The sequence below is a fragment of the Aptenodytes forsteri genome, unplaced genomic scaffold (genome assembly GCF_000699145.1).
Source record: "Aptenodytes forsteri isolate BGI_AS27 unplaced genomic scaffold, ASM69914v1 Scaffold46, whole genome shotgun sequence".
NCBI classification, from domain to species: Eukaryota; Metazoa; Chordata; class Aves; order Sphenisciformes; family Spheniscidae; genus Aptenodytes; species Aptenodytes forsteri.
In genome coordinates, this window is record NW_008794774.1 from 7,123,458 (window position 1) to 7,140,918 (window position 17,461).

Below are 17,461 nucleotides of genomic sequence, written 5' to 3' on the forward strand. Positions count from 1 at the left end.
GGAACTCTGTTTAGTAGCATACTTTGTACTTCACTGACTGGTATTTTCTGTGTCTATGTTATTAATGGTAAGTAGTTGGTAGATGTGTAAATCATTGCACATCGAGATAATACAGAACAGTACTCACTGTGGTATTATAAATCTCTAAAACTGATTCTTAAACTAGCTGAGATGTAGTCTAGGGTTGCTTGTTCAGACTTAATTTGACTTATCAGCTATGATACCATCTGTATTTGAAGAGAAACAGCTGCATTTTCAGCTACTAAAGCTGACTTGAGCACTTTATAAAAGAGACCAGTTGAATCAACACAGATACAATCTCTTTCATATTCATTAACTGTCCCAGCTGAAAAATGTTCCAAAGCAAATAAATGAAGCAAAATCAAGCAATAATACAAGTGTAGCATTTCAGTGAATGGAAAATTTTCTGTTTCTGAAACCAGTGAGACCCTTCCCCACCCCAGTGACAGAAAACTTTTTATCCAGGCATGCAAGTGACAAATGGGCTCCTAGAGGTCTTCTAAAGAAAAACGCTATTCCCTGTGTCTGCGCATGGCTCCCTGCTGCCCAGACCTCCTGGGGCACAGGCTGGGAGCCCACCAAAGCACACTGGCTCCCTGTGCTTGGTCCTCTCAGAGGAGGCTGGGACATGCAGAGGGCAGGCAGTGCCATGCCATGTACCACCATGCCTGCCAGAGCCCATTGTACTGCGGGGAAGCGACCGCTTCCTGCTAGGCTGTCCATCCACGTGAGCAGGAGCAGGTAGCGCCCAGGTGCTTTGTCCTGTCACAGCCTTCCCACAGCAGGCTCAGGACTCCCAGTCCAGGGACTCGGCTCTCACCATTAGACCCTTTTGAATGCAGCTTGATTTCTTTCAGACTGGGGTTTTTAGGGAAAAGCTATTAGTTTGAGATTTCCAGAAAGAACTGCTCTTTCAACTGGCTGCATTTGACTGAAAGTTACATACCAGTACCCCTCAGAGAGGTCAATAAAAATCCAGGCCAAGAGGAGGCAATTTTGCCTGCTGTTGTTTTGGTCTTTCACCCACTGGAGACTGGGAGTCCCCAAGGTGGAGTCTCATACGTGCCTGAGACTAGCTCTGCTCCTGGAGGCCTTGCTGTACATCTCAGGGGATGGCTTGCAGGGTCTTATGCAGAACTGTAGCTGAGGGAGACAAAAAGGGACTGGCCTTGCAGTTAAAAACCCTCTGATGTTCAGGAAGCTGGAAGTGTGACCACCCTGGGGACTCCAGCGTGCTTTTCCTCCAAGCAAGAGATCTGTCACAAGCTTAATTTAAGAAATATTATATCAATTAATTTTATTGTTGTCCTCAGTCTAGTGTACATTGGCCAAAACTAATCATGGTATCAAAAAGAGAAGCAAGTTTAAAATGATGTCTGAACACAGGCTTGGAAATCACAGCCAGTCCCACACCATTGTCTACCACGTGAAATGCAGGCACTTGGAAAGTGCTGAGAAAAGAAATCCTCTTTATTACTGTACTCCAATTTCATTATTACTACTTTTGCCTGTGCTGAAGGTAGATGAGGGAGATGATTAACTCACTCTGAATAGCTGAGATCCCTGGGCAAAGCTCTCCAGGTAGCTAGCCAGCAGTTTCTCAAAGCTTTGCATGTAGTGCTGACTTATGGCACAAGCGACGTGAATCTATCTTTCTGTAAAACATGCTGGAATAATGCAAACCCTCCATGGGCTTTTCCAAGCCTGGACAATGCTTCAGCACAGCCATCTGCGTCAGTCCCCCTCAACACAGGACAGAGCCCAAACAGACGGGATGAGGGGCGGTTTTGTTTGTCTTCTAAAGACACCTTTCATCAAACACTGAACACAACAGACACGCTGCCAAAGCTCCTTCCTCCAAACAGCTTCATAGAATGAACACATCCAGCTCCCCAGGGAATTAAAACTTTCAGTAATATTTTTATGCCTTACATTTTGCGGAACAGAAATCCTAAATAACAAAGTGTCAAAACAAGACAAATAAGGCGATCTGTTTGCTCAAGCAGGGACGGGCAGAACAGAGCCTCCCATGCCATGAACGTCACAAAACTAAGTGTAACATCATAGCCTGAAACCTTGTTCCTCTGCACATCTTTCCTCTCACAGAGTTTATCTGGCCTACTTAAAAACCTTCCTAAGTTTCAATTTTGGTGGGGTTTTTTTTTTCCCCTTTTTAAATACAATAGGCAGAATTCTTTCTCCAAGGATAATGTAGATAATGTAGCAGGATGGTGCCACAAACAGCAGTGTGTGTTGGCAGGTTGGAGACCTTAGAGGGTGTAGTTTCCGCTTCCAGTCACAGGGCCCAACAGGAATTATATAAAGCATACTAGCAAAGCCAGGTGATATCTTTACCGAGCATTTTAATTCAGTATCCTCATTTTAATAAGGCACAGGGGAGAATCCTTATTTTGCAAACCTGTCGTAATTATTATTCAGCTTACAATACAAGATACACACCCAGCCTTTAAAATGAACTGAACAGTAGAGACTGACTGGAGAACAGCGTGTAAATTTCCAGCTCAGCTGGAAATCTAGAATTTTTAATTAAGAAAAATAAACTGTTTCTGCGTATATTGTATCTGTTTCATATAATACACAGCAGAGCATTATAAAGGAAATGAGAATAATCAATTGTAGCTTTGTTTATACAAGCAACGTAAGACAGAAATCTACTTTCCATGCAGACACTCCCATTGGAGAGTCTTGTGAGCTATTACTAAGTCCAACAGCAACTGATTTCTAGTAACATCTGTGGCAGCTACTGCATAGAATTAAAAAGAAGTGAATTTAAGTGCACAGGTAATTGGAAAATACACCCATGGTTATGAGAAATGGATTTGAATTGAAAAGGGATGCTTCTCAGCTTTTGACTAAAGCGTTTTTGAATCTGTGTTACTACAGAGGAAGCATAATGAAGCCTGATGAAGACAAATTGCAATGGCTCATTGCACAACTACTTCTCTTTCCTGCTACCTTCTGGAAGAATAGAAGTGACATCTCACTCCACTCCTAACAGACCTGAGATGACACCAGTTATCATCTCAGCAGGGAACTCATCATGGGCATTTGAGAACTCCAGCTACCTAGAAAGCCAATATCATAAGATGGCCCTTTAAGTGATGAGACAAACTACCATCTGCTCTGCGTAAAAGGGTGTGAGACAGGAAGAAAATATGACTGGCTGCAAAGGAAAGACTGTAAGGAAATTATTTTGTGCATGTTGTAGCTGTGGCACTTAGAGTCACCATGCTGAGAAATGTGTTCGCAGGTAAAATCTAATACTTGGACACTGATGTCCCTAGCAAAAGCCAGTACACCAGGCAGAATGGCAGTGATAACCAATGTGTTGTTGAGGTGGAAGGGCACACAAGGAGAAGGTCATCTGCCCGACAAAGGATCTCCCTTCGTCACTCCTTGATCACCTGTCAGGAAGTTATCATCAATGCACTCCAGAGACTCCCTGGATTGCTTGTGCCCTGTTGGCTTGTCCCTCCAGCAGTTACCAGGGTGGCTGAAGTCCTCTGTGAGGACCAGGACCTGCGAATGTGAGGCTTCTTGCAGGTGTCTGAGAGGCCTCATCTACTTACACTTCCTGGTCAGGCGATCTCCAGCAGACACCCACTACAACATAGCTCATACGTTGGTGTGCTCACTAATCCTGACCCATAAGCTCTCAGCTGGCTCACTGCCCATCTCAAGGCAGAGCTCCATCCATTCCCACCACTCTCTCGCAGGAAGGGCTCACATAAACTCATCATCATCATCTTCCTGGCTTATCCCTCTAAAAAGCCTGTATTCACCGACGGAAGCACTCCTGTCATGTGGACTATCCTACCACATCTCCGTGATCCCAGTGAGACCATAAACCTGCAGATGCAGGCAGACCTCTAATTCCACCTGTGTGTCCCCCAGGCTGCAGGCATTAGTTTACAGGCACTTCTGACAGGCACCCAGTCATGCTGGTTTCCCAGAAAGGATATGCTAACTTTCCTCACAGTGCTATGGTATTTACACTGAAAGCCCTAACATGCAAGGGTTTTGCTGATACAGCACAGGCTGTACAGAGTCATTCAAATCAGACTATTAATATTTTCCATTTTAGTAATGGAATATTACTGTGGACCTCTCTAGCAAACACAAGTATATATGCACACACCTATAAAAACAAAAAAGTCACACATTAGCCAGAAGTAGCAATTCATAATAATGACAGGCAGCACACTAACGAAGAGCTAAGTTAGCTGCCTCTAGTAAGACTCAGTATGTCTGCCTGAACAATAAACTATTGTTGCTTTAGTGGGTGTTTGTGAGAAACGCAATGCCATTTATTCCCTACATGTAATAATTTTGGGTATTTGTTATGGTTTTATGTTATGAGAATGGCTGCTCTGAAGCACCCAGTAGATGTACCTTACAAATCCCCAATGAAACTAAGGGTGCGGACAAGAAATAAATCTACTTTTGTGTTTGCATCAGGAATCATTCATTTTGTTTGTTGTTTTCTTGCTTTCCTGGAGATGGATGAAAACCTGCCTGCCAATGGGAAATAGCGAATGAATTCTTTATTTTCTTTGCTTGTGTGTGCGGCTTTTGCTTTACCTATTAAACTGTCTTTATCTCAACCCACGAGTTTTCTCACTTTCACCCTTCCGATTCTCTCCCCCATCCCACTGAGGGGGAGTGAGTGAGCGGCTGTGTGGGGCTCAGCTGCCCACCAGGGTTAAACCATGACACAACCATTCTCTGTAATGGGTATTCCCTCCCCTGACCCAGCAAGGGCTGATATATGTGGACACGGTTAAGGTAATATGGTGATTTAATTGTCTGACTCCACCTTCAAATCAGGCACATAGACATATGGGGCCTGGTGATGCAATCACACTGCACCTGCACCTATTTGCTTTGGCAGTTTTCCAGCACACACACAAAAAAGATAATAATCCAGTTTCTAAAATCTGTCTGTAAAAGAAACGCAAAACTACTAGCGAAGGGTCACAGAAGACTATTTCTACTGGACCTCCAGAACATGAAGAACAGACTTTTCATTCACCAGCCAACTACACTAAATTCAAACTGGGAAACAGAAAAAATCCAGACTTCTGTAATTTGCAGTTATGCCTAGGAGGGGTATTTATTACAAAAACTAGAACTCAGCAGGTTTAAATGACCATGGATTAAAACAACAGCATTCACTGCTGTTCTGTCTAGCCTAATACATCTTACGAATACATCCCAACCCTTGCTAAGGCTACGTAAGTCCTAGTGATTGTTAGAAACTTCAGCAAATGTATCAACTGCATACAGAATCTGACAAATAAGAAATCTGGAGAATAAGAAATTATCTAAAGGGATAGCAAAACATTTCCCTTACATTTTCGGGACTCCACTTTCAGAACACAGAAAACTTTCCACTTCTAAAGAATGTCATCAAACATTTTCATATTGAAAATGAAATTTTGATTAGGCTGAAGACATGGCTGCAAATTTCAGGAAATGCTTCAGTAACATTTTTATTGTTATAATCAGTAAATAGTTTGATGAAAACACCACAAAGTTGATGCAAAGAAAGGAGAAATACCAAAACACTATTAATTTGTAGTTTGCAGAAAAAGGAAATCCTCAGAATCTCTGCTGCTAGCTGAGTACAAATGGACATTAAAAGTAGGTGCATTAGTTGCATTAAAAACACCTTTTGACAGTCTATGTCATGAAAACAAGAAGGATACTCAGATTGCTGTGGTTGTCAAAAAAAAGAACAAAAGCACAAAGTATGCTATCATGTTCACCCCTTATTAGTCTGCTATTAGTTTCATTATCTGAGTGTTCTTTTATGTTTCTGTTGTTTTTCAGCACCATCACCAAGTGAGACTAGCTACACTTAGCTAACACAAGGACTATTCGGTCCTGAAATAACACAGTAGGAAAGATGTAGATTGAAAAACCTGTATTTGCAAGAGGTGATAAAAATTCTGGAAAATAAGAGATCCTTAGTAAGTTAAAAGACTCTGTTCCCACATTGCTGACACCAGCTATAATGTGACATCAGTCTATAAGACAGTGAAAGGCAGTACATCTGGCACAGTTCAAATCATAAAATACATCCAGTTACTCAGAGTTCCTATATGAAATATTTAAGATTATGGTGTAACTACTTTCTAGAAAACTGACTGAAGAGATGAAGTTCTTACTGTTTTTTTCCTCTCATATAATAGTGTTTGATTCTCGTGTATATAAAGAAGGGAAAGAGCTCAACAGATAAACTATTCAATCAAAAGCATGGAGCATAGGATTAGGATTCCCCAAGTCCTATATTCTCTGTTTCAGGTTCATTTCCTTTCATGGCAAATTTAACAGAAGATTTCTCCCTCACCCTTTCATTGCCTTTCCCTCCTTTTCTACTAGCCTGATCCTTCAGTTACCACACTTGGGTTATGCCAGTAGAAATGTTTGAGGAAGCTCAGTGTAAACCAGTCTTTCTGTCTCCGCATAAAGACCCCAGGCAGGTAGCAGGAGTCAAATTTCGGTGCTTACACGAGTCCAAGCATAGGCACCTAAAAAGCATCCTGTCTTGAAGAGACAAATGGTTCTTTGGGGAAGTCAGTTCTTCGGTTTGAGACTGAAAAGCAATTGGAAGAAAAGCAATAGGTAAGTGTTATTGGTACTGCTTGATAAAGCTGAGACTATATAATCATCCTTATTCTATTTACACAGATAACAGGGCCAGAGAATTTAGCCCAAATGCCTTCTGAAAACAGGTTCTGGAACAACTCAAAGCACCCTGCAGAAAACTTAATTTGAATTTGAGGTCCTGCCCAGTGACCATTGACATATTAAATCCCCACAAAGAGATCCCCAACACATGCTCTCTGCTGGATCTACATGTGCTAGACCCAGTCTGCAAGAGGTAAGTTGTGAGATGACACTATTCTCTTTACAGGAATTTCATTCACAGGATAAAATTGACTTAGCTGACAACCTGGAAATCTTTGTCTCTGTATAATCTTCCATCTCACAGAAAGGCAAGTAATTTTTTTCCTTGTTATTTTTGGTAGAGGGAAGAATCCTACTGCCTTTCTCACCAGCACAGTATCTGGAATAGGACTACAGAGTAAAACTTCAGGATAGTGTTGTAATAAAATATAGGTACCCCTGTACACTTTCAGTAATTTTTATAAAAGTAACTGAATTTTTTCAGCTCCTATCATCATCAGGTGTTTTCATGGACTCGGTTTCTGTACACTTCTCTGATCTCTCAGCTGCTTCCTGCGATCCCTGAGTACCAAAGCTCTTTCTGTTTTCCTCTCTAGTCTCTCCATTGCATTAAGACATCTGCAGACTTATGCTTCTTATTGCCCGAAAGGCATAAGAATGCCTTTCTTCTCTTCTGCTCACTGTCTGAATGTTTCATTTGGACTCTGAAATAGTCAAAACTTTAAAACTTTTTTATATCCAGCTGAAATTTTCCACTTCACTGAAAACTTGCAAGTATGTCAAATACTTTTAAATAATCCATGTATGTGTTTGTATAATCGTAAAATTTCAGCAAATTATTGAGGACGGCTTGGTAACCAGTGAACACAGAGGTGAAACATGAACAATATTTACTGTGGAGAAACTTCTTTGCTTAGCCTAGGTAATTATTGTTTGTACAACATAAATTCTCCTCTTTCGTCATTTGTCCATTCCTGTGTCCTTGGGATCTGGTGATTTACTGAAGCTGGGCAAGGCTTCACCTTACTTTGAACACCATGATTTTCTAGGTGATGGGAGAGATCACAGTTAATCACTTTCTCTTTCCAGTGAGCTCATCGCAAGGCTCCCAGCATCACTTGTGACTGTTCAACTCCCAGCACCTGGAAAGGGTTTAAAGAGGCAACCAGTCACAGGTTGTAACCTCCATGCAACTTTTTAGTACTTAGTCTCACAGATTTGCCAGTGCAAACTTATCTGTGTGGCTTGCCCTGGGCAGGATTGTCTGTCTTTGTGAGGGTTAGTTAAATGGCCCATAGTCCTGTGAAAGTCTGAAGACTCATGGCATTGAAGGAAGACCTCTTATTACTAGTAGAGCAATAGTCTCTTTCTCTGTGCATGAACAACAAGTTGATTTGCTAAGTGATACTTGAAGATAAAATCAGAAAGCGTTTCAAGAACATATAGATCTCAAGACTCATGCCACTGTAAAATGACTATGCCTACCTTACCAAGGCCACTGTTCTTCTCTTTTGGGAATTCTGTGACAAACAACCTGTCACTGAGTCTGGATTTAATCCTGTAGTCTGGATTATTGCAGTGAAAAACAGCAGCTTGTTAGCAGCAGGTGTGCAAATTTAGGCATCATTTGCAGTGAGACAGGCTGTGGAAATATTGGTAATCCACCACTTCAGGATACTTACTGCTGTCTTCAGACCTGCTACAGAGAGCACTAATACTCACCTTCAGACTGCTTCATATGCTTACTTTCACAACAGAAAAAAGGAGCATAAATTGCTACCTGTTCAAATGTGTGCAGCTACTCAATGATCTCCTAGATGACAATCAACATAAATAATCAGACCCTAATGAGCATTTGACCTCCTCATGAAGAAAAAAAGGGAGCTTTCCTGGTGATAACAGTGATGTAACTGTGCTTGCACACAGCACAGATCATCTCAGAGCAGAGACATTCCATCACAAGCTATTTGTCAAACCAGCCAGCATTCAGCTGAATGTAGGCTTGGCACGCTGACACTGTTGGCGCTGCAGCCTTCCTACTCCCTTACACAGTTTACCCTTTCCATCTGAATATTGCCGGACATGAACCAAACGTTTGAGTGCACAGAAAAATTTCTACTGCACAGACAGAGAAGTAGAAAAAGTCTCAGACATCTATTCTTTCATTAAAAGCAGGAAATAGAGGTGCTTGCCATCACATTTTTTAAGAGGAAATGCAGATTCGTCACTGGAACCTGCAGTAATTTTGATGTGTCCACCTACATTCAGAATTTTGAGCAGCCTAGCACTGAGGTGATATTGTGACGTACAGTTTCATATGGATTTGCTGGACAAAAATTCAAAAACGTAATAGTCAGAAACAAGAAAAGTTCTGCTCAGCAACATTTTTCAAGTTATCAGTAATTACACTGTGGGGATAGGTTCAGAAGACAAGTACCTCCATCTGGCATATCAGGCTCATTTCTTTTGCCTTTATGTGAAATTTCTGACCTTTAGTTACCTAAATAAATGAGAAGGAGGACTCAGAGAGAGTAGGAAAGAAACTGTATGGATTACAAAAATGATGCTTATTGATCAAACTTTAAAGATTCAAGAATAATTGAAAGGTATGATGAGACAGGAAAACCTGAGTATTTCATCCTTAAAGTTCTTAAACTAGAAGATTTTGCAATGCATAGCCAACTTATTCTGAACTTTAAGGTTAATTTCTTTTTTAAACTATATTGTTATTTGGGACTTGCTTATGCTTTTCAATACAATCTTTGTACTCTCAGACCCTGGTTATTCTGTGAAGGCCAAAACTCCCATAACAACAATGAAGATGTCATCTATTGTAATGAAGTAAATCAACAGTTTCAGGCTTCTGGATCTTGGCAACAAGGCTAATCAGTCATAGCAATCCAGGGGAAAAAAAAATCCCAGGGCAAAAATGTTTGAAAAAAAAGTGCTTTCAATGAAAAAAAAAGATAAAAATACAAAAGTCAGTGCCCTCCCATGAGAACTTCAGAACTTTTCATTAGTGTTGGCTTATGGGGAAGCCTTAAAAAGCAATGTTAGATCTATCTCTACCATGAAATTCATTTGACATTATGAATCTTATGGATCGTTTGAGCTGTCCATTTTGAAAGATCTCATCAAAAGGAAAGCTTTTAAAGGCTTTATATTTGGCATAGCATGGTACTTCCTTTGGATGGCTAACAATGAGCTTGACCAGAGTCCTAAAGAGTTTGAATACTACATAGTCTCCTTAGCACCCAAAGCTAAAATCTCTTTTATCTTCCCAAGTAAAGCTGCTGCAGAATTCAGCTTTTGATACAAGTGACATACTCCTAAAAACTCCCCTTCAGTTTTTGATGCAAGTCCTGTGCTCCTAAAACTCAGTTTTCCCCTAAATTTGTTCCCCAGGAAGAACTGGTTGACCAGGAAAAGGAGAAAGTGTCGGGTTCTTTATAATACTATCAAAATGGGCAGTCCTACCCAGTGGAATCTCTGTGGGTCTGGAGAGGATTAAGGTCAGAAGAGCTACAGTTTAGAATTAGTGATGGTTGCAAAAAGAGAACTATGAAACTATCTGGGAGGAATTACAGCTTAATCACAGGCCCCATTATGCAGCAGTGATACAGGTTAATTCATTTCACAGCCACGCAACTTCCCGTGAGATCTTCTCATGGCTCGCAGCTGTGCTAAACCACAATATATCCAGCACCAGATCTCATGCAGGGAATGAAATTAACTTATGTGTCACTGGTGATCACTGTGCACACATCATCTTACACTGCTTTAACTCCAATTTTTTTGAGTGTGATTTCTCCACTTTACACTAGGGGACATCAGAATGAGACCTCACCTTTCTCAGAGTCAGTCTCACTCACACACATGAACATGATAACATGCAGGAGAAGCAAGACCAGGAAGACCTCCTAGAGCAACCCCTCTTGAATCACAGAGTGACTGCCACAGTGCAGGATAGTAGGCTTTTAGGCTAGAAAGTCTTATGGGAAATCCATTCCTTTCTCCTTTGGTGCACAACACTGTCCAACTACTTTGATCATCCTGATGATACCATTCAGAGGTCACACACAGAGAAGCAGAAAGAGCTTTGCTCACCACATGGTGCTCATAGTTTACCTCACCCTTGTTTTTATAACTTGGTTACAGCACTTAAATATGTACCCAGATTGAACTTTCATGCCTTGCAAGTTCTACAGTTGTTATGACTAGGTCATACAGCTAGAGAGAGAAGGGTTGAAATAGACTTTTACTGCTCCAGAAGAATGATCATACAAACGATCTTCCAGCAGTGTATGTAGTTGATGTTGCTGGTCCAGAGGGGCAGTGTAGACTGCAGTGTCCAAACGCAGTTCGCTACCATCCTTTGTCTCCTCAGTCTGCTGAGCATCTCCACTGAAGGAAGAGACGCAAGTAACTGGTAGCACACAACAACAAATAAGTTTGTGGAAGGATGAAGAAAAACTGAATTGATGTTTCCTGATAAACAGAAGAATAAACAAAAACAAATAAATATGGCAATAAATAATATCCGGGCAGGAACTCAAAAACATTTTCAGAAAGAAAAAGCTATTTGCTTGCTTGTGATTTAGGGAATTTGTATGAGATTACAATCCATTACATTGCCTACTAGGCTCAGTCTGTTTTGCTGGGAACCAAAAATAGATTTCAAGGAAGACTATAGCACAATCTAGTGCACAAGTCAGCCCTAAAGCTGTAGACTTGGCTCGTAAATTCACATGACAGAAAATAATATTTATAGAACTTTTGTGTCAAGATTTTTTCTGTATCAAGACAGCACTGAGGCATGACACACCTTGTGGAAAGAGTAGTACTTCAGTCTTTTGACCAAATCAGCATAATTAAAATTATTTTCACATTTCAATGAATAGTTCTGTTTCTTCCTAAAGCATTCTTGAAATTCAAAAGCCTGGTGCTTGAAACTAGATTATGGTATATCACTGCCTGGTAATATGCAGTTACATACATGTATTTCTAGCTCCTCTTTGCAGAATGCTTTCTTCTTGGCAGGGCGTGGCATTGAGGGACATTTCCCATATAGTTGATTAACACTGTATTTTTTCTATCAGGCTGGGATAACAGATAGTCAAATTTCCCAGAGATTCCAGTAAAAAATTCACTAAGGAAGAAATGCTATTGTTCACATCTTAACTTTCTGTTCATTCTTAGAAGATAAAACAAACTCTACATCCTTTCCCATCTAAGGAAAAAAAAAAGATCCAGGTTTCGCATTTCCCCTCTCACCTCAGATCATAACTTGCTCACAGCTGTCGCAATTTGTGATGAGGCACACATCTGCAGACAGCCTTTGAATCTCATCTGCTTCTCCTAGGAAACACAGCTCCTATGGTATGTGTTTCCAATACTGAACCTAAAATCATAGCTGGAAGTCGACAGACACACCAGAAAGCAGGTTCTTTGTGGCAATGCTATGAGTAGAAAGGGATAGCAGGGGCAGAATGACATTTCAACTGAGGCACTGTAGGCAAGTATGAAGGTTTGGACAAAAGCAACTCCCATCATTCTTGATAAACATATTACCATCTCTGCTTGTTTGTATGTTTTAAACACAAATCTCTATGATAAGCACACAATTCTAGCGGAAGCTAGTAATTTTCACCTGAAAAAGACTTAAGCTGAGCTCTTGGCCCTAGATTTAATGGAAAAATTAAAATTTCCTCTTTGACAAAGCTATGCGAGTTTTTTGGCAAAGGTGTGAGAGCAAATAGTAAGTCATTAGCCTAAATTTCACAATATCACCGCACACTTTCCTAGGGTGTACCATATACATAACAGTAAAAGCATGGAACTTGCATTTGTATATAAAAAGCAGATCATACTCACTGATTATGTGTGTTTGGGTATGAATTTCTGACACTGCAAACATATACAGATTTAATTTAGCCAAGCAGGATTTACATAGAATAGCAAGAACATATACATGTACTGAACAACTTCAAAGCTAAGTAGTTCTTACATTGCCGAAAAAAACGATCGGTGGAGTGTTTTAGCTATGAAACAGAAGGCATACTTAACATGTTGCTTATTAGCGTGGGTAGCAACTGTGACCTTACCCCTGATTCTAGTATGTCTAGAAAATCCTAGATATCTAAGACAAAATAGGAAAATTTTCTACAGAAATTCTTATCATTTAGACACTTCTAGGGTCTGTTCTGTTCTGCTGAATTCTACTGGCACATTATACCATAGCTATTTGTCATCTAGACTAACATCTTACAAAATTTAAGACCAGATACATAATTTATAAATAGTTCACAAACAGATAATGGTGCTCTCGGCATTGAATTTTTCTTTATATGCGGTACCTACTTTTCTGCTTGTAGTTGTTATATCTAAAGTGGGCAAGATTAAAAGAAATTGATTCCAGACTTAAACTTTTAAACTTTTGGCCTTTGGACCAAATTCTGCCTTCAGCTGCATTCATTAATTCCCTTTACCCCCCAACCTCAATGCATTGGATCTATTTGTGGAGAGCAGTGAAATAGTCTCATAGACAATAGAAAGCCCCTCAACTATACCCACTGAAATCTGTTGACATCCAAACACTGGGCTGTCAGCAAAAATGCAACCCAGAAGCTCCAAGATGATCTGTATTCACATTTCAGTTTCATTCTTTGTAAGTAGGGATAGCTATTAGAGATTTTGGGGGTTGTGGTTCATCTATTCCTGTTTCTGCTTTTTTTCTGCAGTATAACAGATGGTCCACAATACAGGACAAATGATAGAGAAGAACTTCTTCCATGAGCAAAACTTGATGTGACCATTTTCAGCCATTCTGCTTTCACCATTTCAAACAAATCCCATTCTCAAAAATTGAAGGCCCCTTTCTCCACTTAAATTGACAGATTGTTGAAATTAAGGACCCACAAAGTTACCAGGTGCCCTCCTTTCACTTTGCACTATTGTTTATCATCTCACTTATTTTTAGTGTTAGTTCGTCATCCATCTGAAATGCATGGTATCCAGACCTTTGAAAAGACAAGAGCAGGGAAATAGGGTGGCATTCACAGCTAAATACACTAACTAATGTGATAATGTTTAAAAGCTCATTTGCAAAGAGTCTTCCAAAGGCAGAACTTCTCTGGAAGATGGCAGTACATTTCCCAAAACAGATGGAGGGACAAAACCAGGAGTGTTTTTCATTCCTAAACTTCTTCCACAGCTCTCTGTGTGTCTTTTTTATCCACTTCTGTATTTTCAGGAGTCAATTTCTACTCCTCCACTTTGCAGCAGTCACAGCTGTGAGCTTGTCAGCTGCTCCCACAGGGAGTGTTTTTCCTGAACTGTCCACATCTCCACTACTCTCTGTTCCTCAAATCCTGCCACTAAATCCATTTTCATATACCATAAAAACTAAGCACCTAGCAGGTAGCTGTCATGAAATGTGCTTTCTAGCTGCATGTTAGCAGGAAACAACACACAAGCAGCTTTTAAATTTGCAACATAGCTTCTCACTTTCCCTCTCTTGTTCCTTTTCCTTGTCTCACAGTAAGCTTTGATTCAGCAAAGCACTGAAGCTTGCAGTTGACTTTAAACTATGGTTTTAATTCTCACTCAGGTGGCCTCCTCCCCACCACGAACACACATATGTGTGAGTGCACAGCAAAACATGTGTTTTGCTGAATTAGGGCCTTGCACTGTAAGTTTTCTCGGGAGGCACCACTCTTCCCATGCATTTGCAAAGTACTTAGCACCAAGACTTAAGCCTGTATAGACACTTTAAGGTGCTACTCAGTGAACAGCAATCAAAGTGACAGCACCTGCCAGCTTTCATAGTTTGACAGCCACATGGAACTAAGTGGAAACCTAATGATGTCTTTATACATTGAAGAGATTCACTGGGGAGTCATAAAGACTAATATGACACGTTAGAATATAGATTGATATACAGTAGAAAGAAGGTCCCCTGAAGCCTACCATGTTCCCAGCACGAAAGGTCCTATGGTGCCAGCTCATTCCAAGCATCTGCATCTTTTTGTCTGGGGAGTAAGAGACATGGCAAACTGGAGTACATTGTTGGATTTGAAAATTTGCCTCCAAAGGAAGGCAAGGGTCACACTTCCAAGGTGCACAAGGTAGCACTGGCATGAAAATATCTAGATGCACTACCAGGATCCCTCAGCCTTCTTTAGAGGATAGATGAGCCAGTAGGGGTGGCAAGCTCACCTTGCTAATTGAGAGACTCATCACCGTGGCTATGTGTAGGGATTATACAAGTACTTAAAGCTGAGATGGTCACAGCTAGTTGTCAGTAAAATTTGCCTAATGAGCCAATAGTTCCTGAATTATCCATGTCGATGTCCCCCTCTGTATGTAGTTCCCACTAAGTTAATGGATTTGCATGTGTTTGCTGATGTGAGCAAAAACTGAGGTTCATTTTTAAGACCCTTATTACATATTTTTGAGGCAGCGTGCTCCACATGTTTCCCATCCTAGGTACAAATACACAGATAGTACCAGATGTTGTCCATTGGACAGAAAGAAGCTAAGCTTCAAGTTGACAGCTGTAGCTGATGAGGTCATCAATACAGTTTAGAGATGGAAAGAGTTCACTGGAAAAAATAATGTCACTTTTTCTTTTTCTCTTGTTTGAAGTCACTGAGCTTCAGGGTTCAGCGGAATTGTTGCTTTGACTTTATTCTTCTGTAGGCGGGTGGCTGCCTGCCAGTGGCAGCTGCATATGGGATCATTTGCATTGCATGCGGAGTCTCTTGTTTAAAGGGAAGGCTCTTCCTTCCCTTAGATCATCTGCTTCTTTAGAGTCAGGGCCACTGTTTCACACAGATTGTATTCTTCCTTTAATCTTTTCTCCCTGCTTACTCTGTACTCTTTAAAAAGTATCCAAAGCCAGGTCTAGCAGACTCATCTGGGATAGCTGAAAAAGGCAGTCTATGGACAAAGAGGGAATTACTTGATATTCCTGTGGTTACATACTTACATAAGAGGATTTTTGCAGTGCACATATGCTCTCTTACATCACCACGTTACAAGCAGGAGTCTAAAAAACTGTCATTTGCTGCATGCAGGGCACAAAATGGATATTAAACCTGTCTTGGGAACAACGTTCTGTATTTGTACCTCATGCAAACAGTGGGGTACCCCTTCCAGAGCCCCACATCAAACAACTGAGTGACTTTCATCTCCAGGAGCAATGCAACTCCTTTCTTTTGCACCTGACAAATCAACTATTTTAATGGGTTTTGTGCAGGGAGTAAGGAGTGAGGGAGAGAGAAAGAAAATTCCCCTAAAATGACCTTTAAAAAGCTGTGACTAACATATTAGCAATTTGGCTTCATACCCTGCACACAGGAGAGTGCCTAAAAGTAAAAGCAGATGAAGTGACTATGATATAGCTCAGGCGCTCAAGTCCAAACTTGCTGGATGGTTGCCTTTTTCAGAGCTAAGGCACATACTGTAAAGTCACTCCTTTCCATATTTAGGATATAAGTTGTCTTTCTATCCCCTTTTGTTTCCTCCACCTCCTCTTACTTCCCTCCCGGAACTTTCAGTATGCAAGAGTAGGTGCTTTCCTGTTGTCTGACATAGGTTTAAGACATGCTGTGCGTGGCCTCTCTAATTAAAGACAGCTAGCAAGTCCCACACACAAGTAATGGCTGCCTCTGAATCCTGGTCTGTAAAGTAATTTTGCCTTCAAAAGGGAAGAATCTCATAAATTATAAAAAAACCCACAAGTGGACACATCTAATGAAAGTACAATGGCATTTTAATACACGGCATCTCATAAAGCAGAGCAGACATGGTTTTAATAAGGTCTTCCTTATTGTAATCTGCCGAGCTGATGAGCAAAAAGGGGGAAAAATAGACTTTTAAAAAGTCTTGTTAACCTCCCCTCTGTTTTGAAACTCCTTTGCACCCTCCCAAAAGAAAGGGAAAAAAGAAACAAGGAGAACAAGGATGAGAACATGCTAGACGCTTTGCGAGTTCACTGTGCCTTGCTGGATATATACACATCAGTGACTGACTAGAAAGGGGAAAAGAAAAAAAAAAGACCAGCAAGGGGAAGCATGTCCAGGTGTCTAATCTTTGGGAAGCTAGCCAAACTTCATTTATAGCCAGCCAATTCAGGTTTGCCAGCTGAGACTCTCTCCCTCTCTGTCTGTAAGCTGGTCCAGACATGGTGAGTCAGAGAGTCACAGTGAATTGCTGTGGAATACCAGGAAAGGCAAAGTGCTGTTAGCAGTGGTTGCAACCCAAACGCATACCAAAGAGCTACTTTTTGATCATGATTTGTTCTAAAAGCAATTCCTATGTATCACAGAAAGAAAGAAGAAAGGGTCCGATTACTGCTTGTTTTGTAGGTGGTTTCTTTTTTTTGTTAACACAGGCTCTGTTAAACCCCTGGTGTATAGTAACTGTAGATTCCACTTGGTTCATTCCCTTTGAAGTCAGTTTGCTTTTGTTCTTTACCTAACTTGATGCCATTTTCCATGAGCTAATTTGTATGCAACCCTGATCAGAACCTGCCACCCAGAATTCTGTATGGGGTTTACCGGCTGGGAGAATGAATTTACTGTAGGGATAGAGACGGATTTTGTGAGCTTGTGTGGTTGGAAAGTTGGGGGTAGAAGGAATACAGAAAAGCACACAAGAAAAGAGGGAAGGGAAGGGAAGGGAAGGGAAGGGAAGGGAAAGGGAGGGGAGGGAAGAGAGGGGA